This window comes from Ochotona curzoniae, unplaced genomic scaffold, assembly GCF_017591425.1.
Source record: "Ochotona curzoniae isolate NIBS_2020 unplaced genomic scaffold, NIBS_Ocur_1.0 contig_3819, whole genome shotgun sequence".
NCBI lineage: Eukaryota > Metazoa > Chordata > Mammalia > Lagomorpha > Ochotonidae > Ochotona > Ochotona curzoniae.
Window position 1 is genome coordinate 10,308,787 of NW_024466004.1, and position 25,181 is coordinate 10,333,967.

At 47.2% G+C, this 25,181-nt stretch overlaps 1 long non-coding RNA gene across 2 annotated transcripts in view; it reads left to right on the forward strand.

Annotated features, from left to right (window-relative positions):
* LOC121158625 overlaps positions 1 to 25,181 on the forward strand; it is a 39,653-nt gene that overhangs the window by 6,794 nt on the left and 7,678 nt on the right. For both annotated transcript variants that reach the window (XR_005884202.1, XR_005884203.1), the window contains exon 2: positions 16,566 to 16,638. This is a non-coding gene — a long non-coding RNA (uncharacterized LOC121158625). The remainder of the gene's footprint in view (positions 1 to 16,565; positions 16,639 to 25,181) is intronic.

Here is a 25,181-nt window from a genome sequence, read left to right on the forward strand (position 1 = left end):
AGAGCAAATTCGTTCACAAGATTCAATAGCGTTTGGGGTTGTATTTTATTTGGCTATATTTGAAGCCAAAAGAGTATCATGCTTTCATTAATCCATCGAGCAAATATTTATTATACCGATTATATGCAAGACACTGGGCTAGGCCTTGGGTGTGGGCTGGGAAGGGGATGCAAGGAGGAGAAAAGCTTGGATCTTGCCTTCAAAGAGTTTATATTCTGGAAGGGAAAGGAGGATGGGCAGATCCTCAAAGAACCCCAGAGGCAGGCAGTTTGGGCAGTGCCCCAAGAAGAACAAAGTGCTGTGGGATTTGAGATAGGGTGGATGGTCTGTATCCAGCATGATTCAGCTGTATGAGAACATTCCAGCACTCAGAGTATGAGTCTGTCCTTGCCTACTTGTCCCTTGACACTGCTTCTGTGTCCTCCACAAACCCCCAGCCTTCTTCCCCAGGTCTCCTATCTGCTCTGTCCCTACTCTGCACAGCTTGGAGTCTTACTTTTGGCCTCTGGATCTCGGTACTGTCTCTCCTCACTGCAGGAACTGGGCTCCCAGCTTTCATTTCCTGCACTGGGTGTTTTTCTTGTGGCAGTCCTCAAGAGCTCCACTCCAGAGGGCTGCACTTCCTAAGTGTGATCTGCTGTCTCAAGATGCCACCCAATCTTCTTGGTTCTTTTCTCCCTTTGGGTGGGGGTCTGCCCTTTGCTGGATAAAATTGTATTAGATCCAGTTAGATCCAGGCCTTCAAGGCTGCACAGAATTCTGTTCCACAGAAGCAGGACTTTCATCTCAGCAAAGTCTGACTCCACAAAAAGGTCCTTTGTCACTACTAACTCAATTTAATTGGAATCTTCAGTTATGTCTGTGTTTTTGCAAAGGATGCTATATCAGGCATCTTGTTGATTGCCAAGGACATGGAGATGAATGAGAAACAGCAGCTCCTGTGCTGTAGGTAGGGTAGCTGCTGTCACACCCATTCAAAGCACAAGGGAGACAGGCTTTTTTTTCCCACAGTTAATGAGCCAATAAGTAGAACAGACAGGCTACCTTTCCAGTTCTCCTTAGCTCTTGTTCAGCTGTTTTGCCAAGTCCCAAAATGCCATGGGGTTTCAAATGAAGCAGTTGAGTTATCAAAATAAATTCTATGTTAGAAAATATATTACGGTTCTAGAATATCTGCAATACAGCAGAGCATTCTTGCAGATTGTCAAACTCCTAGCATTCAAAGAAATGAATCACGTGATCACTATGGGCTGCATCTGTAACGGATTGCCCAAAGGAGTGCCCGGGGGCATGGTGCCCTGCCACTGCCTGGCATCAGAGAATGTAATGGAGTCCCTATCCTGCTTATTCAGAACCAGCTGTTGATTGTGATTTAGAGGATGAAGGTCGCCTCTCCATGCTGTTGTGATTCTAATCTGTCGAGGAGGCAAGACCTGAAACGCTCGGTGAAAGTGTGTCTTGCTCAGGTTAATTGAAACTGACATTGAATTTCAGTTCTACTATTACTCTTTCGCCTTCAGATTCTCAGAGTGGAGTGGTGGGAGACAGGGAGGCTCCTCCCAGGAAGGTTTCACTGATGAGGGACGAGAGATGTAAGGAGAGGGAGGAATCTGAGAGCAGAGCAGTTGGATGGCACGGAAGGAATTGGTTGTCCCGACTACAGAGGAACACTTTGCAAATGAGGGCACTAGAGGAAGGGGTGGAGCAGCAGACACAGGACAGGAAGTGGGGAGCAAGGGTGGAGTCACAGAGTGGAGTGTTTACTCTGAGACACTGACAAGGCCTTACCTGGCAGCAAAATGTTGGCAAGAGAGAGCAGCAACTTGGAGTAGCCATGGATTGGGAAGAGTAATTCATGGTTCTCTCAGGGCCCAGAGCCTGTCCTGTTTGCAGAAGCACAACCTGGGCCTTGAGAAGAAGTTGAATGTTTATTCCTAGTTGGGACCCAGCTGCACCCATGTAGCCCTTGGTGGTTGGGATCAGGGGGTGTGGATGACTTTGTGTTTAGCCATGAGCGTTATTTTAAAATGGTGTTTTTCTTAAACATTCCATATTTAGAAGATTAACAAGATCTATTTTTGAAAAATAAATAAGCAAGGAAACAGTAGAGCAGAGAGACCCTGAAGTGGTTACTGAGTAGCAGAAGCCATAGCTGAGAGCAGGGCCCACCCACTGGCCTGGGCCTCCATCTCTAACCCATATCGAATGACCAATGGGCCAAGCAATGACCAGAGTCTCAGGTGGCAGACTTTGGGTTAGATGGAAGGCATAGCACAATGAGATATGGCCCCAGTTCAGGGCAGCCTAGAGTGTTTTGAGCCCCGAATGTGCAGAGGACTGTTTCCTGGTTCTCTTTGTCATCCACCCAGCAGAGGGGGTGGAGGTGGGTGGCAGTTCTGTCATCAGCAGACATGGCGGCAAGGAAGGGCTGGGATACCGTGTGCATCCCTTGGGACTGAGGCAAGGGTAGAATGACAACCCACCTACAAGGAAACTTTAGAAAGTCCTCAGAAAAATGGAATGAAAAGATAAGTTGATTTTGGCGCAAAGAAAAGCATAGACTCCAGCCATTTTTTAAATGAACTTTGTGAAGACTCCTGATGTTTGCTATTCCCATGTGCTGGGCAGAAAGAACAGAGCAGAGAACACCACAGGCAAAACGCTTCCACTTACAGGCAGCCTGGCAACCTTAGAAAGATGTACTTTCCTACTGGGGATCAAGCTGGACTCCTTGCTGTTGGAGGTTGGGATCCAGTCAGCGCTCCAGGAACTAAGAGACGGGTAGCACCAGCAGTAGTCTATCAGATGGTGGTTGTCAGGGGGAGAAAAATGTAGCCAGAAAAGGCACTTGGGGTTTACAGCACTCTGCAGCCTGGCTCTCAGGCTAAGGGCCTGCCCAGGAGAAGACCAGCAGATGGAGCCCCACACAGCCGGCCTGAGGCGCTAGGGGGCGGAAGTGGTAGGGGGTGAGGTCTGGGAGGAGCAAATCCTCCATGCTAAAGCTTGGGATTTCCTGTGACTCAGCTCTGATCTCAGGAAACCAGGCCCGTGCTAGTGGATTTGGGTTGTAAGATCTCGTCACACTCTACGAGCCCTGGTGGTTCCTAAGCTTAGGAAAGCACGGTGGGGTGGGGACCGTTCCAGGGCGGCCCTGAGTGCCACACCTTTGCTCCGCCGGATTCTCCGGGGCTGTGGTTGGATGGAAGGCAGGAAGTCAGGCGCTTAGCACGCCTGCATACTCCGAGGCCTTGGGCCCGAGACCCGAGTAGCAGGTGCTGACAGCCTCATAGGTGAAGTTCGCACTGTCCCAGCAGTGCCTACATGTCAGGTGCTGACGTGGCTATGCTGGTAGCAAACAACGAAAGGAAGAAAGCGGAAGCCGCTTCGGTTTATATGGTTTTGTGCCTCAAATCACAGCTCCCCCTCTGCCTGGGATGTGGGATTGCAGCGGTATGTTTAGGCAAATGGATGAGTGCTGGGTGCCCTGGGGTGCACCACAGGGGCGCTGTCACCCCCAGGGGCCTCTTGGAGGAAGGGACGCACCCTGAGACAGAGAAAAAGAGCAGGAATGCAGCAAAAGAACCCTGATAGAGAGACCAAGTTGAACAGCATCCTGTGCTTGAGGAGCAAAGAGCCTAGCCACAGGGATGAGCTGAGTGGGGCTGCTCAGGAGGGGCCATTTAGGAGGTGGCGATTACTGTTTTGATTCTGGGCTCACAAGACAGTGTCAAAGGGAGTGACCTGCATCTCATCAGGCTGGCTCAATGTGGAGGGTGACCTTGAAGAGGACAAGAGTGGGCTCAGAACCTGTTGGGCATGGCCTGCGGCATTGATGAATCTTAGGGGGTCTCTCCAGTATCACTTGTGCTCCTGGGTCTGCTGGTCAGCGTTCTCCCTTTGGCTTTAATCCTGTTGACACACTCATTTCTGATCATTCCCATCAGCACTAACGCTGTTAGCTCTTGGTGGAAAGGCTGGACTCACACCTGGCCTGTGGGATCCCACTGCTGTCATTTCCTGTCTTTGGAGCTCAGAGGAGTGTCCAAAAGGGAGCGTGGGTGGTTTGGAAGAACCGAATGAAGCAAAGATGATCTCTGGGTCTGTGCCAATCAATGCCTAGAGACGTAGGCGGCCCAGCAAACGCTGGTTTCAGACTGTTCTTTAAATGACTAGTTCTCTAACCAGTCTCAGGTTTCTATTCCCCAAGAACACCTGAAGGAGAGGGCCGGTGCTATGGTGTGCGACAGGGAAAGCCGTGACCTTTACCTTGAGCATTAACAGCCCACCTGTGCCTAAGAAGTGAAAATGTAGATGATTTGCGAGAGTTTGAGTGAAAGGCTCTGCAGAAATGAGAGGTATAATCAAGGGACGTGGAGTAACTCTTTGGGCATTTAAAGTCACTTCCAAAGTTAACAAACACACCTTTTAAAGGGAACAGATTCCACAAAAACCTTAGGAAAGCGGTTCCTAAGTGTGGTAAGATGGCGTCCTATATTTCAACTTATAGAGACTGCAAGCTTGTATGTTTATATATAGGGACATACTCATTCACAATTGATGATCTCTTTTATGAAACTATGGATTACCTACTGGTGACACAGCTTTGGCCAATCCCTGTGCCTATTTCACTAGAGATTACACATTTCTTCACTTGATTCCTCAATTGACAACCGGCGGGCAAAACTCCTAGTTTTCATTTCACGTGATGTTTTAATTGTTCCCCTAAAGTGCCAGGATCTCATTACATGCCTCAGCAGCTCTGAATTACGTTATCTGAAAGATTTCCGTTCAAACTCCTACCCTTCTAATTTAAAAATCATTTTGTGAAAAAATCATGAACCTCAAGTAAGTCATCTCATGAAGTTGCAGAGAATGGAGATGTGGTTCAGGGATGATTAAAAATCAGACAGTAAAATCCACATGTGGATATGTCAAAACTTGTCATGTTCTGAGGTTTGCCGGGAGCTGTGTGCACATAAATCACCGGCTTCTGGGAATGAGTGTGGACATGGGATGGTGCAATGGATGTCCTACTATCCCTAGGAAAACATGTCCCATGAGCCAAGTTTTCTGTGCTGATGTCCTCTTGCCCCCGAGAAATGTGTGGTTGCAAGAAGCGTGGTCAGACAGCAAGTTCTCCCGGCAAATTGTGAGATATGAGTCAGCCTTCTGTTTGCTCTGTAGTTATGAAAAATCGCAAACATTTTTATCAATATAGAAACCAGAACGCTGATTGTCACCTCACGAGGAGCCCTGGCAGTCTCACGACAGACTTCTTCTCTTTATCCACCCCTTGACCCCAGTCACGCTATGCCTTTCTGAAGGAATAACCCTGTTGTTCAGTGCTCCAACCCAGCACACGGCTGGTCTTGAGGTCCATACATTGAGACCTGATTTCTCGTGCTTCCTGGGAGGTCAGAACCCAGCTTTGTCTGGAAGCACCATTGCTCTCATTCCCTCCCACATTGACCCCAAAGTCCAGCCCCCACCTCCATGTGAATCCGGAAGTGGTGTCCCTGACTTGTAGCTGGGATCTTCTCAGTCACTACCTTCGTGAGCTAAATCCCATTCTCTTAATAATGGTTCAAAATGTCTTTACTGTTACGTTTTTTAAGTTGGGAAGGCAGAGGCACAGAGAACGCCCATCTGCTGGGTAACTCTCTAAATACATGTTAAAGTGAGAGCTGCACGACCCACCATCCACGACTGCCATGTGGGTGATGAGAAACCAATGGTGTGAGCCATTACTGCTGGCTGCAAGGGCCTTTGCTGCAGGGAAGCCATAGTTAGCAACCAGAGGTGGGAATTAAAATCAGGCACTGTGAAGCAGGATGCAGGCATGATGGCTGTGGGGCTAAATACCTGCTCCTAGAACTGGTATCTGTGAATAAGTGCCCACTAGTTCACTACGTTGTCACTCCTTCCCAGGAAGTCTATTCTTAAAGTGATCTTTGGTAGACAATGTCTCAACCCAGTGGCTCCAGAACTCTGTTTGGAGGAGTCCTACATGTCCACGGATGTGCTTGAGAGTCTCCTGTAGATCTTGAACCCCTGTTCTCCATCTGGCTTCAACAAAGGCCAATCGGCCTTTCTACACCTCCTATCATGGGGCTACACACACAGTGGTAGCCAGTGAGAGGTGGGTTCTGAGGCCCGATTGCTGAGGCCGGAACTTGAGCTCTACCACCTGTGAGGTTGGGCAGGTCATGTAACTTCTCTGTGCCTTATAAAACATGACGGGTCACTGTCTGCACCTTGCAGGGCTGCTGTCAAAACATCCAGTGTACAGTAACTTACAACTACTGTATTAGAATTTGCTGTCATGAACATACAGGAAGTATATAAAATTTAATTGGAAAGAGGGTTTCCTCTGCTAAAAAAGAAAAGAAAAACAAGTAATAACCTAAACCCCTACCAGCTTCCCTCAAAATCGGAAGAACTTATTGGAATGCTGCCACCAAGGGCAGGTTTTTTGGCGCCTTGCAAATCCTAAGTAAGTGTGGGGTGAGTTGGCCCCAATTCCGCCCAGAGACTCCATTGCCCAGCATTTAATTCAGACTTGCTGACTTAGGAAATAGAGTGAAGTTCAACGCATGGGTCATTTTGTTCATTGTTTTATTCTGTGAGGGTTTTCCCCCCCAAGATGTTATTATGAAACTAATAATGTTAGTCTGTACCCATCCTAGGACCCAGTGAGAGGCTGCTGGCTCACCATGGGATAGGGTTGTGTGAGAACATGTTTCCAGACTTTCAAAGAACAAGATCAGAAATGATCATTCAAGAATGCCACGACATCATTAGGGAGCATCAGAGACTGGGCACACAGCTTTGCTCTCAATGTGTAAGGATCAAGGAGATAATCAGACTGTCCCAGCCCATTGCTGGCTTAACCCTGAAGTCCTTGCACTTGTTCCCAGCCTCCACTGACCTCAGGCTCTCCTCCTTGCACCTGCTTCCTCCTCCAGATCCCCCGGAGTCCCTTGACACTCTGGGGCATGCCAATTCTCCCATCTCAAAACTTGACCTAGTAACCACCAAGTAGCCTTGACAATTACCTTGGCTTGTGACTCTGGCAGCACAGTGCTTGGGGCTTACCTTGCCTGGCACCTCCAACCCCTACTCATGCATTGTTGATCTCTCCTGCACCCTGGTGAGGTCTCTGATAGCTGGGCTTGCATCCAACTCATTCTTGAGTCTTTAGGCCTAATCACATGGTCTGTTATGCCATAGGTGCTTCATAAAAATTGATGACAACATCAAAATGGGGCAACAGCTTGACCTCTTGAGGCATGTGTCATAGTCAGTTTCTAAGCAAGCTGGAATGTCTCCATTAAGGAAATTGTGCTTTTTTTTTTTCATTTATTTTTAAACATTTAAACCTTGCTTTATTGGCATGGACTCAAGGTACTTATGGCACAACAAAGCACCTCTCTTGCAGAAGTGGCAGGGGTTGAGGCTGTTTTCCCATGCCTGACCCCCAACTGGAGCCAAAGAATGAGGATGAGAACTGAAGTCGGATCTGTGCTGGACCAGGGCTAATGACCCCATGACCCCAAACACACCCAAAGCTTCACTCTGATGTTCCAAGTGCAGCCCAAAGAATTCCATCAGAGAAAATGTCAAGTCAGTGTGATGGGGTCTAGAATGATGACATCGACACATTTAGTCGGAACTCAAGTGACCAGATCATGGTTGTATGTTTCCGTATGAATGTGTTGCCCTTGAATTTGAGACTTAGCTGATTTTTGTTCTCTTAGATCTCTGCCATGTGACTTTATATGTAAAACTCCCCAAACACAGGCTTTTTGGGGTAGAACATGAAGCAAATTCTGGACAATGCATGTCCAAATCTCCTGTGACATTTCTTTATGGGTCAGGCTTGAGTCATGCTGGCGTCAGAATTTTAATCTAATGCCAGCTACAGTGCTAAGTGAATTTAAGTAGATGATTTCATTCATTCTCTGCAATAAATCTGTTAAAGTCAGTACTGCCATGTTTTAGAGATTAAAAAAAAAAAAAACAAAAAACTGAAGGTTCAGTGGTCTCAGTGTTTCGCCTGAATACAAGTAGATTGAAAGTGACGAGGTTGGTTTGAACCAGTGTCATATCCCAATGCCTGAATGCTCCCCTCACTCACCAGCTCTGCTTGTGTATATGCTACATAGGGTGTTTGCTTGCAGCTTGGTCTATTCGGCTTGGAGACACACCCTGGGGGTGAGTACCAAATTCCCTCACTGCCCCCTTTTGGGGTTGAATTTAAGACTGCTGTACACACCTTCACTTACAAGAAAAATACCTTTAGCCTCTTCCAAAACTTTGATCATGGGAGGCCTCAATCCTACTAGATTTCATCCCGGCTTCAGAGGAAGTCTGGCACAGGGCGATCCTCATTTGACAGCAATCCAGGCCTACCTACCCCATGCAGTCCTTAAACCTTCAATGGGATATCTACAAGCATAAGATCCCTTCTAAGAAATCTCACCTTGAAGGTTCAAAGGACACAGGCCCTGCTGATGCCCCAGCCCCACCCCCACTGTGGGGGTTTACAGTGGGTGAGGAGGTTTCTCAGAATCTTTGACCTTGTGGTTTCCTTGGAAGAACTGCAGGGAGGAATCACAGGAGTTGGAAATTCTGGGGACCCTTTTGGTCTTAGTTGCTGTGCTGAGGATGGGAGTCTGAGTCTCATTCTTATGAGACTGTGGATGCTAGCTGCCAATCATCCTGCCCCTGGGTGGGGTTGGGAGTGGGGGATGTAAGAGTCCCATGGTCTGGGTGAGATGGAATATGAGACAGCTAGGCAAGTAAATGGGAAATGCATTTTTATTTCCTTTAGAATGTTCCTTCATGGTATGAGAAACACGGGTAGGGTCTCGGGCCACCATGGTGGCCACTGAACATTAGCTCTGGGAAGGGAGGGGGAGTGTAGAAGAGGGGAAAACCCATCTAGGACATTAGTGAATTTTGAGCTGTTCAACAGTTGTTGATCTTGCCAGATTCCAGCTTTTGACAGCTGCTAAATAAGGCACCTGAGAAAATAGCTCCCGTCTTGTAATTTGGAAGTGGAAAGGGAAAATTCATTAGAGTTAAATGCACAGAAAGAGCATGGGGGGGCGGGGGGACTTCTCATGTCTGCCCAGAACCTTTCAGCTGTGACTCATTGAGTCCTGGTAAACGGAGGGCATATCTGGGGTCTTGCGAGGACGAACAAGATGTTTCCTCCGCTCTGTGCTCCAGCACTCAGGATGACAAGCAAGGCCAGGCCTGCTGGGACCGCGTCTCTGTGCAATATCCCCCTCTACTGGACTTTGCAGAGAAGACAACGCTCCCGCCGCCCGCTGCTGCCTTTGGAGAATCTTCTGGGACTTCTTTTGGACATTGAAATGCACACTCAAGTTTGCTAAGGCGGCTTCCCATTGTTGCCTCCACAACTGCATTGATTAAGATGAAAATTCTCTAAAGGTGCACAACCCCCAAAAGATTAGACACATATCCAAAGAATGATGCTGGAAATGTTGGCAGGAACAGCACAGGGTCCTTTGATTTGGGGAGTCTGGGCTGTTTTCCCTTGGAGAGGTGTGATTTGAGGGCCAGAGGTACAGTAGTCCATGCTAAAGGCACACAGCTCTGGGGCTCTTGTGCCCTGCCCCTTCTCCTGGCCCCCACTGCCATGCTTTTTCTGCTATGATAGGGTCACTTAGAAGTAGTCGCTCATTGAGTCTTGAGAGCAGCTCTGGTCATTGATACCATAGCGCTTGGAAGACTGCTCAGGAAGAAGCGGTCCTTTGAATTCTCTCCCTGTGTGTCCCTCAGAGCCACTTTCCCCGAGGGTGGGGTTGTCTAGAACTCCAACTGACCCTGGTGAACGAGAGCCAGAAAGGATCTGGCTCCTGATCCTTGGTGATGCACAGAACGTACGACCAGGCCACTTCCTGTCGAATCACAGGACCAATGAGGCTTTGCTATTCAAATCTCTATGTCTAAAGTAGACTGCCCAGTAAAATATTCTGCCATGCCGGAAAGGACTCTCACCTGCCACATATGGCTACTTAGCACTTGAAATGTGACCAGTGTGACTGATAAATTGTACATTTTATTGAATTTAAATTGAAAATAGCAACATGTGTCTAGTGGTGCCCTGCTGTACAGCACAGACCTAAAAGACCGTTGATGTACATGCATCATTTGGCCAACAAGACAATGGTTTCCTTATTAGATGTCTTTTGCCAGTCAATGGGGCTGGGTGGAGAGCTGCTTGGGAGCCAGGACATGATGGAGCAGCCACCGCTGGGGCAGAAGGCAGCATCACTGGGATAAGCATCTCATTTGTGCTCCTGAGTAGCCAGGTGGATTTGGAAAGATCTGAATGCTGGAACTTTGTGTGCTTGCTTATAATATGGTGAGGTTGAGAGGCAGGCAATTAACCTAGTAGTGAGGAAACCTGCCACCCATGTTGAAATACATGGTTTCGGGCTATTGACTGCATCCTCCTGCTCATATACATCCTGGCTAGCCATGGCTTAAGCACTTGGAATGCTGCCACTTACACTGGGTACATGCATAGAGTTCCTGGCTCCTGGCTTTGGCCCAATATAGCCCCAGTCTTTCCAGGCATTTAAGGAGTGAACCAGAAAATGAGAGTGCACTCTCTCTCTCTCTCTCTCTCATCAGTCCATAAATCAGCCAATCAATCACGGAATATGGGAGGTTAGCTGGTTCCCCACCTTTTTGTAACCGAGGAACTCTTCCACAATTTCCTCTCCCCAGACTGATTTTCAGATAAAAAGGTTTGTGTATGCTATTATGAAAGATAATTTTGTTAACATCTGAAACTACAAATTGCTCTTCAGAACTTGGATCTGTATCAGCTAGCCAGAGAGGTCAAAGGGAATTGACATCATTCCACCTGAATGCCAGGAGGCCTGCTTGGGGTCACCTGATACACCTTCGTAAATGGCTTTTGAAAAACATCAAGAACAGCTCCGGTACCCACCATTACTTGATAGAACATGAAGGTTCCCTGGGACCCAGGCTAGAGTGCAGTGAGGTGTCTCCAAATCCTTTTTTTAGAGCACTAAAGTTTGAGAAGAATTTGAGGCAGGGGCTGTCCCAGGGCCAGCACAATGGTGCAAAATCTTCGAGAGAGCTTAGTATTTTGTAGTGGGATGTGGTGCTAAAAAGCTGATGAACAAAGCACGCAGAAGAAAGTGGCATGATTTAGTTTAGTGAGCTGCTTAGGGCATTGCTAGGAGATGTGAATGCCACCCAGTCCAGAACTGGCCTCCAGTCCAGACTGTCACCAGACTCATGCTGTAGGTTGTTCTTCCTGCCCACGGGGTGCCACCTTCACCAACAAGGGACTGACTGAACAGGAGGCAAAGGACCATTTGCTGCCCAGCATGGGACTCTCTGTGGCTCCTGGAGGCGCTGCAGAGAGGGTGTTGGGAGGAAACCCTGAGCAATGAGGTGGAATTTGAGGCAAAGGCCCACAGAAAGCTGTAATGAAGCACCTTTGCCCCTCAAGGGGCCTCTGAGAGCAGAGTGGTTCCTCTGAAGGCTTTCGGACTGTGCCAACATCTGAATAGCGCATCCCTGTGCCCTAACGGAGATTCTCTGGGTCAGTCTACCCTGCATGGCAGGAAGGGAAAGGGTCCGGGAGCCAAGTGACAAAATGGTGTGGCCTTGTGTTGGCTCTGGCATTCTCAGCCAGGGCAGCCAAGAATCTGGCCCAGGTGACATTACAAAGGTCCACCTGATGCTATCTCTAATACAGTCTGAACCTGGTCATTCTTGCTTCGATTACTGCTACCATTTTTTTCTCAGAGACACTCCTTTTAGCTGAGCATCCAGAACCATCTTTCCTCAGTTCTCACGTCCTCTCTCCTGTTGCTGGCAGTTAATATGGATTAGTTTCTGGTCCTCTAGGTCGTATCTGGTGCTGTCAGCTTGGATTCGTCCAGCAACCCTGACAGGTAGAGAGGCTCAAATTCCTTTTTTTTTTTTTTTTTTTTTTTAGCCTTGCAGCTGCAGAAACCAGGATCCAGGGAGTCCCATGACTGTGTTACTGATTTCAGAATTGGTTTGGCTACATAGCACGGAGCTTCGCTCATTGGCATATTTGTCCCTTTGAGTTCTGGATCTGAAGTAGCTACCCTACAAGGTCAGTGCCTTTCTGTTGGTGGTGGTGATGTTGGTAAAGGAGATATTTGCGTTTACTCCACTTTTTAGAAAGAAAACAAAAACCAACATTCTCAATCTTAGCCATTTTTTTTTGTAGTGTTGATAGAGGTTCCCACATTTCTGAGTAGCTCAAAACTCTCGTGAGAACAGGGTTTTCTCAGTGTTTGTGTGTGTATCACTGCATCCTTTGAGGGACCTTGAAGGGTACGTTCAGTCAAGGTCTAGAGCGAGCTGTGTGATGCTGCATGAATCAACTCATCTGATGAGGGGGAGGAAACACCCTGGTCAGTGTGAGGACTGCAGCTACAACAACTGGGCTTGTCTGGTCGGGCGAGGGCTTGACTGGGCACAGTCCCCAGGGCTGCTTCTTTGTGTGTTTTAACTGAGCACCTACTAATTGCCAAGGGCCATCGCATGCACTTGGACAGTCACTACCCCTTTGAACTGGACTCATGTTTAATTTGGGTTTTGTCTGGGGAGAGTCGTTGAGCATCTGGAATGGGATTAAAATAATCTTAGAGCTCTCTTTTCCCTTCTTAAAGTTTCAGAATTTTATTTCCCAGGAGAGGGTATACAATTGTTTGATTTTACAATTTATGATGATGGAGGATTTTTTTTTTTTTTTTTTACATTTCTAAGCACTTGCCAAGGATGTGTGTTCTATGGAGAGTATACATCAGGCTGGAATGAAAGTCTGCGGTGAGGGCTGCCGAGCGGGGAACGGGCTACAACATTAATAAACTGAGATGATAGGGGAGGGGGTGGGGGAGCCTGGCCTTTGTTGGAAAGATATTAATAGGGATAATGCTTACATTCTTAGCTGAAGAAACTATTTGATCTCCTGAGCGTGGCCCTGGTGTCTCTTATGATCTGTATTCAATGTCAACCCCGCCCCCCTCCACTCAGAAAGTCATTTGTCAAATCAAGCGGTTGGAAGTTTTTACAAAGTCCGGAGTCTCAGAAAGAAAGACAGGCATGGCTGGTCCATAGGCAGCTGGACTGAGGTGCACTGAACAGGCTGGGAAAGGCTCTGTGGGCTGGGACCTCAGTGGCCTGTCCAGAGCTCTGGAGTGCTAGCTGCTGGGGTCTGAGCATCATGGTTTTGGTGGGCAAATACAGCATTGAGAGATGATTCATTTGACCTTGATGAAGTGCCTGTTGCATACCAGGCCCAGAGTGAGGCACTTGGAAACCTACTTCTCATCTGATAATGACCTGGTTAACCAGAGTGCAGGATGCTTCCTGGAAGGAGTGTGGTTAGGGAAGGAGGGGAGGGCAGATGGAGAGGAGCCTCACTCTGCCCATAGGATCCACTCTAAGCTGGAGTCTAACTGAGAAGATGGACAATTGTTCATGGCAATATGGGCAGAATGCACATCTAAAAGCCATTCTGGACTGAACCATTTGGACTAAAATTCCTCAGCCTTGAGTAAATCAGGTTGGAGGTATGAACCAGAGAGCCCTGTAAAAATACCCTGCCAAATTTTCGGAACTAGCACATGCCATTTCTTAAGGTAATGAAAAACTTGGTGGTTGGTTTTAACAGAAAAGAGGGGATCCCTGTGTCGATGTCACCTCTCCTGATCTGCCTGGAAACTCCACCCTAAACCTCTAAAAGATTCCACTCAGATGGAGCCAGGCAGTAACCAGCAACTGCACGCCACTCATGAAAGACATAGAAGAGGCTGATGATGTAAGGAATGGTGGGCTGGCCAGGACCGTTCTGTTCCTGCTTCTGGAATGGTACAGGCAGTCAGAGGACAGAGGGGCCAAAGGGGCCAAGGCCCCTACCACCTGCCCCATCCCAATCCTCACAATTATGTAGTCAAGTTACACAGAGGGGGTTTCAGAGAAACAGACAAACAGGAGGAAAACATGACATAATTGTTTGGAACTGGAAAGCAGGTTCTTTAAAGGAAACACCAATGGTGAGAACAGGAGGTCTGGTGGTTGAGGCCCCACACAGGTGTGACAGTCTGGATTAGGGTTCCCTGATGAGTGTCCTTGACATCATCTGAAACGCTGTGGATGAAATGTCTGATTTCTTCTTCAAAACTGCTTTTGGAGAGCGGGCAGTTGTCACGGCATTTCGCTGCCTCCTGTATCAGGGTATCTGAATCAAGTCCTGGTTCCAACTCCTGATTCTAGCTCCCAGCTAATGGATACCTTAGCAGGCAATAGGTGATGGCTCAAGTGGTTGATTCTCTGTCACCCAGCTAGGAAACCTTGACCGAGGTCCTGTCTTCAGCTCAGCCCAGCCCTACATGTTGTGGGCCTCTGGGGAGTCAATGAGTAGACAAGGGCTCTGTCTTTCTGCCTCTCAAGTGAAAAACAAAAAGACGATCTGTGCAGAAGACACAATCTGACAATACTTTACAGTTGGGCAAGCTGGGTCCAGAGGATTTCCCAGTTTGTGGAATTAAGCGAGACGTAGAAGCAAGCTTATATTCACTGAACTGGTAAGATCTGAATACTTTGGGACCATGAGAGAATCAGAACTAGGCCTGGTATTGAGACCAGAGAGAAACACATCACAAGAGATATGTAGATAATCTACTCTCAAAAGGCAGCACATGGTAAGTACCATAGTCTATTTGGTTCTTCATTTCCAAGTGAGTGCAGAAGTGGCCAGAGGATCCTCAACCTCACCCCCTACCCTGTGTAACAGGAAGTAGGGGGTTACTTTCTACTTCTGGTGCTGAAATTCCTGGTTTATAGAAGGATGCTCTTCCTCCCTAGGAAGGGGAGCTGGCTTTTCCATGGACAGAGCACAGGTGGAGATGAGCACGTTCTTGTGAGAGACAGATGGTCATCCCATGGAAAATGGTTTCCAGTTTTTGGGAGTCACGCCAGCTCTGGAGAATAAAGTAAGTGTTTAACTTGACCTTCCAAGGGAGACATGACAAGGTCTGTTTTCTTGTAGGGTCTGTAAATCAACCCCATTCCTAGAAAGAGATTCCAAAAATAGTTTGGCAGCAGGCTTGAAAGAAATCTGTAGAGCTTTGGGGACAGTGCTCATTGGCAGGAGTAAGTTCTGATGCTTCAGTAAGTGATCAATTGTGCTGTATTATTTCCCAAGTTAAAAATAAAATCCAGGAGGCCAGAGTAGATGTAAAGTATAATTTGCTGGTCGAAGTGTGCCTTGATTTCATCCCTCAGCAACTCCATTCTCCTGTGCACTGGACAAAGTCCTTGGAATCATCCCAACTTTCTCTTCCTGTCATTCTTCACATCCAATCCTTTAGGAAATACTCCTGGTGCTTCCTGTTAGGTCTCCTCACAAGAACACAGCTTTTCAAAGGCTCCTTGCAGTATTCGGCCTCCCACTTCCACCCCTGCCCACAATCTGGACAACTTCAGCAACCATTGCTCTACTTCTACTTTACTCCCCTAATCCATTCTCTACCCTGCACCTATGTGGCAAGCCTGGATGGCAACTTCCCTAGGATACAGGGCCAGGGTTCCAGCACAGCTGCCTCTTTCTGGCAGTACTTGGGAAAGCACTTCTCCCACATCCCAACCCCCTGGGCCTTCGTTTTCTCCTGGGATGGGAGTTGGACTGGTTGAGAATTCTTGAGATGTCCTCTAACTCCAAGATTCTCAGTGCCCATTGATTCCCTAACTACCTGGCTTCTTGATGCTGGTGAACTGTAAGGAGGCTTGGCCACTATTTCTGAGGGTGCCTTTGAGAGACAGATGCTCCTTTGTGCTCTGCTCCAGAAACGTTCCAGATTCCTGGGAGTGTGGTTTCTCTTAAGGTGAGTGAGCATGCAAGTGGAGTTGTGGGTGTGCATCAGCTGGTGTCACCACCAGGAAGATGAGAAGAGACTCAAGACCTGGAGTCTGAGGGTGAGAGCAGGAAGAAGCAACAAGTTATGATATATAGAAAATTCTTGAACTCTTGGAGAGGAAAACGTTTGAATGGACCTGAAGGATTCTTAGGCAGACAAAACTGAAGAGGTCAGTGGTTGAGTCAGGAAGTCAGTCCAGAGCATGAAGTCAATGGCAGGCATATGCCATAGACCAGTAGTTTCCAGTCTGTCATGGGCTGAACTTGTGTCTCTCCAAAATGCATAAGTTGAAGCCCTACCTGCTTCTCTTGGGATGGTGTTTGAAGATAGGGTCTTTGGGAAATCATCAAATTTAGGTGAGGTCATGGACAGTACATTATGTGATGTGATTGTGCCTCCATCAGAAGAGAGAGCTTGCTCTCTCTCTTTCACCTTATTACAGGAAGATGCAGAGAAAAAGTGGTTGTCTACAAGCCAAGATGATCATCACTAGGAACCAGCAATGCCATCGCCTCAGTTCTTGGACTTGTAGCCTTCAGAACTATGAGAGAATAACTTTCTGGTGTTTAAGCCTCACAGTCTGTTTTGCTTTGGCAGCCCTGACTGACTGAGATGCACTCCTCATGTTTACAGCCTGGAGAAACTAACTCTTGCATGTATGTACCAACAGGTAAGGGTATTTACAGCACTGTCATTCTAGTGAAGTGCAGGGACACACTGAACAGCCACCAGCAATGGCAGAGATAAATAAGCAGTGGCATCTGAATACAGTGGAGCAAGAGATAGACTTCTTCCAGCTGATCAACACAGATGACTCTCCCAAGCTATGCAAGACGAACCCATTTAAACAAGGATCATAGTCAAACATAGCTTAATAATTGGTCATTGTATGTATCTGTGTATACACATCTATAGCACAGTTATTGAGAAAGCAGGCCATAGTATTCAGGGGAGGGCTGCCTTGGAGAAGGGGGTTGAGGGCGTGGGAATGGAGTGAGCGACAGGTGCACTCACAGCTCTGTGCTAGGCTGTGTGATGGGAATACGAGCTTGTCTTACCATCCTTTATATCTTCTACAGGGTGTGATGTGTATTATTATCTGTCTCTATGAAATATTTCATCATTAGAAAAACAACTTCAGCAATGAAACAAAACGTAATAAAGGCAAAAGTGCTGGATGTAGGCCAGCCTGGGCTCTGCTCCAGGATTTGCTGCTTTGTTAACAAGGAATCTGGGCCAGGCTCTTCCCTCTGTGACGAAGGACACCTCTCAGTGGGGATCTGAAGATAAATCTGGGGACCAAGAGAGAAGGGACTGCACACAGTAGGAGTGATAATAAGGAAGGTTAGTGAGAAAGGTCTACAGAGGTGCGAAAAAGGCTTGTAATAGGGAATTGGCATATGAATGTCTGTTGAGTCCCAACTGCTTCACATCCTACACAGCTCCCTGGTAATGCACCTGGAAAAGCGGTGGAAGATAGACAAAGGAAATGGGGCCCTGTACCACATGGGAGACCAGGAAGAATTTCTGACTTCTGGCTTTGCCCTTGTTCACCATTAGCCATTGGGGCTATCAGGGAAGTGAACCAGTAGTTAGAACATCTCTCTCTCTTTCCTCCCTGTCTCGCTGTAACTTTGCCTTTCACATAAATAAACTTTAAAAATATGCTTTCAAGAAGCTAATGTTGGCTTAGTGGTTGAGATGTGGCTTGGAATGCCTGCATTCCACATGTAAATGCACGAACTGGAGTCCGAGGTTTTCTTCTAGATTCCAGTTAATGGGCAACCTGAGAGGCAGCAGATGATGCTTGAAGACTTGAGTTCCTGCCATTCATGTGAGAGACTGAGATTGAGTTTCTGGCTTTGGGCTGACATAGTCCTGGCTGCTGTAGGCTTTTGTAGAGTGATGGATGGAAGATCTCTCACTGTTTCTACATTTCAAATCAATTAAAAAGTTGTTTTTTTCTTTCTTCTCAGGAAATACTAGGCCTTGTGAGAGTTTTCAACAGTACCAACTGACTGGCACATGAATCTTTGTAGGTTACAAGCCATCTTTCCTTCCTAGCTGACAACTCCATGAAACAAGTGAGAACATACAATTTTAAAAGAATGAGTGGCCTAGAAGGAAAGATGGTAACTCTTTTTAGATCCACAGCCCACAGGAGAACATGGTGGTGGTGGTGGGGGGTGGCGTTCAGACAGTCCATTAAATCAGATCAATGAAGGGTATCTCAAGAAGTTCATGGGAAATTTACCTATCTTTCAACTTTCTTTTTTTCACAAACTTTTTGAAGCACCCTCACATTTGATGGATATATAGGAAGCCTTAGATCCTCTTCCTCCCACCCAATGGTGACTAACATTATCCTTCCTGTGAAAATGCTTACAAAATTGGCCACACATGAAACAATGGATAAATCAGTAACCCACAGATGACTCTTCTGAATACAGTATAATTAGGTTTGTAACTAATAACAACAAGGTAATACACAGAGACACTGAAATTGAAACACATTTCTCAATAACTTGGAAATCCAAGATAAATGATGTAAACTTTGCTAAAGTCTATAAGAAGCTAGTACTCTTGGCCAAGTCGAGGCAGGCCTTGGAGAACTTTGCCAGACTGACAATGTTTATCCTTGTTCTTTGCCTTTTAGGATTCACCTCCTTCCTCTGAGCTTTAAGTGGCTTCAGACCAACATAAATTGCATTTTTTACTCTTATGCCATTACATCTCACCTGAACCCACATCCCTCCTTTTTTTCCTCTCAGAATTTCCCAGCTGACTCTCAGAAATGAAGAGACCACACACTTGGGGAAGGCTGGCTGTGGACCCGGTGCTGGTGTTGGGTGCTCAGATGATTATAACATAGGCTGTGCTCATAAAGGGTACTAGGTGGAACGGGAGAACAGAATATTATTGTGTCTGTTTTATATATACAAATGATTATTCATACACATATACATGCATAGACACACACCCAGAGATGTAATATCCGCCACAATCATATACAAGGAAGTCTTCCAAAAGTTCCTGGAAAATGCATACTGTGAAAAACCTATGCACCCATTTCAAGGGTTTTTGAGAACAGAATAAACCTAAGTTGTTAACTCTTCCACAAATGTTTCCGAAGCACACTGGTACAATCACAGGGCCATGTGGTGATGGACCTCATAGAGGGTTCCAGAAAACATCTTTGAGATGAAGAAAAGAACAGGACAGAACATGCATGGTGTAGGTTAGGGACATGGGAACTCAGCATAGTCAAGATAAATTTTGGGAGGAAGGGGCAGTTTTTCAGGAGAAATGGAGGAGGGCCAGTAGGATGGCCTGGGAACAGGTTGATGTGACCAAGCCTGGTGATTCTGGCAGGTGCCCTGGACCCTGGGGTGCAGCATCTAGGACACAGGTGGGACACAAGCACTTTCTCCTTGCCACTCGAGAGGCCTTGAATGCTGAGGAGACACAGTCAGAGTCACAGAAGAAAGGCGTTAACACGGATTTCCAGGCAGGGAAGTGACAAGAATGGCTGCTGGTTGTTTTACAGAGCTGTTGCTGGCAACGAAGGGGAAGCTGAGCAGGAGGGAGGAGAGCAGAGCTGCAGCGCAGCCAGTGAGGAGGCCACTGCAATGCTCAGGGTGAGGGTGATGAAAACATGATAAATGGATTCTGAGATGTTGGAGACTGATACTCAATGTGTTAGCTCTCCCAGGAATTTTTGTATTTTGACAGAGGACACTATCTTAACCCAAAGGAATGAAACGCTAAATGATGGCAAGTGGTTGGATGCTGACAGGCTAGCAGGAGAGAGTTTTGGGGAGCAAGGAGTTTAAAGGGGATCTCTGAAGCAAGTACCACATGTAGGTGGAGTCACAACATCACTGTGCTGCCTTCTACACTGTTTCTGTTTGTGGTCAACACCAATGGGAGTCTAGGAGGTATTAGAAATACTGTGCAATGCATTGAAGTCGAGATTATTTAAGAATGTAACTCAAGTGGATTTGAGAAAGAAAGCTGCTTTTCTATATAGATGATTTAAGACTCATGTGAAGCCAAGAGATCCTGAGCATTCGCTATCCTCTGATCATCCAGCAGAATGACATGATGGGTGGGAACCTGAGCCCAGGCCCAGTCCAAGGCAGGAGGCTCTTCTGAATCAGCCTGCACATGGACACTGCGTCAGGACAGAGGGGGAAAGCTTCATGCTCTGGAGGAAATCCCAGAGCTACGTGTTCTGGTCTGAGATCAGAACTCTTGCAGAAGCAGTGACTGCAGCTCTGAGCAATCATTTTTCGTCCTGGCTGCTGCTTGCGTGGACAGAGGAGGTGTTTGGCCACTGTAGGACTGGAGCTCATGGAATGAATGCACTTCTCTGTAAGGATGGTGCCTGGATTTAATTCTTTTTGTGACGTGGGGTTAGGTTTTTCTGGGTCACATTTTTACGTGGCTGCCTTGTTACCTACACAAGGCCATTATTAAGACAGTGGTTCAGTCTGGAGACTGGGGGCTGGGGAGAGGAGTGTCCATATCTCTAGGCTCTGACCCAGCTGAGCCACCCAATATTCTTACACTTGGCATGACGTCTTATACACACATGGCCCAGTTTTCCTAGGCTCCTCTCCAGGTTGGCATGGGATACCTCTTCCCCATTCCTACATGCTTAAGACACAGATGTGACTAGGACAGGTGTGTCCAAAGTCAACAGAGTCCAAAAAGAAGGCAGCTTAGAGTTCCTCAGGGTCTAATTTCCCTGGGTGGGGGTGGAGAGCAGCACCACCAGTTGTGCAGTGGTACTCGCCTCCTGGATGCCCTAGCAGGGCCCAAGCACTAGCAGGACCAGAAGGCACTGGATGTCTAGGTGGTGATTCCCAAGAAGTTTGGTTTCATCCTGCAGGTGTCTTGACTCTGGAATTAGCTTATCCTTGTGGGCTTGTCCTCCACCAGATAAGCAAATATGACAGGAGGTGGATGCTGTGGGCTGAGGCCTGGCTGCTCCTCAACCTGTGCAGACTTCATCATGTCCTAACCAAGAGCAGGATAACCTCTGCCATCCAGCCAGAGGAAGTAGTGGTGGCTGGCACTAGTTCTCCAGGAAGTTAGAGCCTTGAAACAGAAGCCCTGGTTCTGTGCTTGGCTCAAGTGGGAGGGATGATGGGATCAGTGGAAGATGGATTCCCAAGGTTGTAGCAGGTCTTCTGGAAGCAAAAGATGACAACAATGTTCCCTCATTTGAGATAATTAGAAAAGTGTTTTGGGTTGGCTAATGGTTTGAGAACTTCTGTGAAGATTCTTGACTGTTCTGGAATCCTGATGATGAACATTTGAACTACAATGTTCAATCTCTTTTGTGAAGAGACTGGCAGAAGGCATTCAGCCACCAAAACCTACTACTACCTACTACTGCCACTCACCCCAGCACCCCATAATCTCTTTAAATCATTTATCTATTTGAGAAACAGAGGGAGAAAGAGACACATAAAGATAGAGCGCATTCCCACTACTGCTTCTCTCTCCAAATGCCTCAATGGCCTCTAACTGGGCCAGAAGCAGAGAACTAGCAACACAGTCCAAAGCTCCCATGTGGATGGCAAGACCAGCTTCCTCCCAGAGTCTGCATCAGCTGAAGTCATGTGACAGAGCCTGATCCAGGAATCAAGTCCAGGTACTCTCACATAGGATGTAAGCATCTTAACTTGGGATGAAGACCCACTTCCCATTTCTACACCTTCTTCCTTTCGGTGTGGTAAAATGTGTTGGAAAGGGCAGAGCCTGCTACTCATCTCTCTTGCACTCAGCCTTGGGACATGTGTCTCTCCTCCTCACCTTTACAAGTGAGACTTAGACTAGTGTAGTCCAAGGGGGCTTCAAGAGACCCCTCAGTTCGGGGTTTTTCTTTGCACATCTCCATCTTCTACTGAGAAGTATAATCATTTTATGTTGACCAGTCTTGACTCCTGATAGGGATGGGGCTGGACCTGTTTTTATCTGCATCCCTGCCAGTCAAGACTGTGGTATTATATATATGTTGTGTATTATTAAAATTATTTAGGACACAGCTGGTACAGGAAGAGGTGGGATTTGATTCAGGTCTCTAAGGTGTGCATAGTTAAAGACGAAGTTGAACTGCTCCATCACCTCTTCCCATCTAGAGACAGAGCTGAGAAGAGAGCATGATCATGCCTTGGGTGACATTTGGTGGACCAATGTTTCATTTTGAAGAATTACACTGCAGGGTCAAACAAGGGCTTATATCGTGGGTGTTGAGCTGGCACCAGTCAGCTCATCCAGCACTTAGTAGCTTACATTGCTCTGCCTACTTTACCCAAAGGGCATAGGTCTCAAGAGCCCCAGTGCTTGCTGAGGGTACACAGCCCCAAAACACAATGCCTTTCCATCTTAACTAAGCACCATGGCTCTTTTTTTTAAAGATTTATTTTTTATTATTTTTTTCATTGGAAAGGCGGATATACAGAGAGGAGAGACAGAGAGGAAGATCTTCCGTCCGATGATTCACTCCCCAAGTGAGCGCAACGGGCCGATACTATGCTGATCCGAAGCCAGGAGCCTCTTCCGGGTCTCCCACGCGGGTGCAGGGCCCCAAAGCTTTGGGCCGTCCTCGACTGCTTTCCCAGGCCACAGGCAGGGAGCTGGAAGGGAAGCGGGGCTGCCGGGATTAGAACCGGCGCCCATATGGGATCCCGGGCGTGCTAGGCGAGGATCTTTAACCACTTGCGCCACCGCGCCGGGCCCAGCACCATGGCTCTTAACTAGGCATTATGGCTCTAACTTTTGTAATTTAAAGTAAGAGGGCAAAACTAGTATGGCTTCTTTTCCTTTTCTATAATTTTACCGAGAGAAAATTCATTCTCGGTGTAGATTTTTAGCAGCCTCAGCATATGCTTTATTTTTCTTTTCCTTAGGAAGTCAAGATATTTTATCTTTTCATTTAAAGAAAGCACTTTATTCTTTCTCTTTGAAGCATCTGGATTGCTGGTTTTACCACTCATATAATGTAGGGTCATGTTGGAGTGAACTCAGTGTTGCCCGACTGATGATCTACAGGAGAGTGGAGGTGCACAGTAAGGTGTGATGGGAAAGGTATGAAATGAAGACAGGCTGACCCAAATCCTATGCCTTTCATTGGTAATGTGACCTTGAGCTAGTTTTATAACCTTCCATGGGTCTCAACTTTTCCAATTTTGAGGTGTAAAGATTAGACATGAGCATAGTAGCATACTGGTTTAGGCCTTAGGAAACCCCCTGCTGTTTTTACCAAAAAGAAGGTGAGTAAACCATCTTACCTGATCTCACATCACTATTCTATGTTATTTTTAACATACAATTTTAAAATTATTTTCTAAAGACAAATCCACCTTAGGAGAGAGAGAGGGAGAGATAGAGAGAGAGGGAGAGAGTCTGCCACAGGCAAGACTGTAGACTGTACCAGGCTGAAGCCAAGAGCCTAGAATTCAACCCAAGTGTTTGAATCATCCTCTGGTGCCTGCCAGACTGTGCATTAGCAGGAAGCTGGATCAGAAGCAGAGATGCTGAGACTTGGACTAGGCAATATTGATACTGGGAAAAGATGTCCCAAGTAACATCTTAACCCCTGTGCCACACGCTTATCCCTGGTCTGAGTTCTTCTATGTGTGAACAAGCCCGTCAGTAGGAACACAAATGAAGAGAAGCATTCAGAGTCTGAGTTGTGTGTCTCAGCTGTTTGTCCTTGGATGTGGCATGAGTTCAGTGAGTAGGGTATTTGCCACTGTTGGGTTATGCTTCATGCCTGAGCTGGGGATCATCTTACACATGCCCCAGGAGGTGACCAGATGAGAAGACCAGTAGCCTTCCTGCTTCACTGGAGTTGGCAGAATGTCTGTGAAAGAATTCCCACCTGAAAAGCAATTGTCAACAGGAAGTACATCTGCAGGCACCCCACTCTTCAGATTTCCCAATATATTCCTCCTTCTCCAAAAAACTGGTATCTTCTTCCAATTCATGAGCAATGGGCAAGGGAAGGCAGAGGAACCCACAGAACCCCCAGTTCGGCCATCCTTTTACGTCCTCTGGGAGACTGGTCTTTTTGTCCCAATAACCACAGTGGAAATGCATCAAACTTACTGCCCGCTGGCACTTGCACTACTGGAAACAAACACACAGAGAAAATATTAGGTTAAAATGCATGCAATGTTCCTTTAAAATACACAAGCGCTTTCTAAGACAGCCATTGCACTTGGCAGTCGGGCGTACCTGGCTCCAAATTAAACAGAAGTGTTAGTGAATTGAACCAATTCATCCGCTTCATCCCGGTGTAAACGTATATATGAGGGCGGCCATGGGTGTCCTGCGCACGCAGAGAGTGGTTCCATGGTGACAGCCACTGATCTGACTCCTGTTGGACAGCCAGGATCTGCTCCCTGTGCCCACTGTGGCCTGGTGCTCAGAGGATTGTTTCCTGTTATGGTGAGAGGTGGAAGCACTCAGCACAGTGAGTGTTGCAGCCAGGGCTTCTGGCTCCCAGTGTGCAAACAAAGTGCTTCCTGCTCTATCCATTGCCTTCCTGAAGTTTCAGACTAAGGTTAACAGTGTGGACAGCAGAAACTCACAAACCAGACAACGGGCAAAAGGGACCAACTTCAAGTGAGGCTTCTTTGGAAACAAGCATGAGATGGCCCTTTAAAGAAAAAATAAGTTTATTGATTGATTTGAAAGGCAGAATTACAGAGAGAGGAAGAAGCAGACACAGAGATAGATCTTCTAGCCACTCCCCAAATGATTCATTCCCCATTGGCCACGGTGGTTGGGGCTGGGCCAGGTTAAAGCCAGAAACTCCATTTGGGTCTCTCTTGTGGGTAGCAGGGCCCCAAGCACCTGGGCCATCTTTCCATTACTTTCCCAGGGAGCTGGATTGCAAGGGGCAGAAGCCAGGACCCCAACCAGTGTTCATGTGGGATGGCCAGCATCCCAAGAGGTGGCCAAACTCACTGTTTCAGCGCACCAGTCCCTGTACTGTTATTTAGCAAAGTGCCTTCCGTTAGTGGATAAATCTGAGAATAATCTGAGAATTTTGTGTGAGCAAAATACCATACAGAGGGCCCGGCGCGGTGGCGCAAGTGGTTAAGTCCTCGCCTTGCACGCCCGGGATCCCATATGGGCGCCGGTTCTAATCCCGGCAGCCCCGCTTCCCTTCCAGCTCCCTGCCTGTGGCCTGGG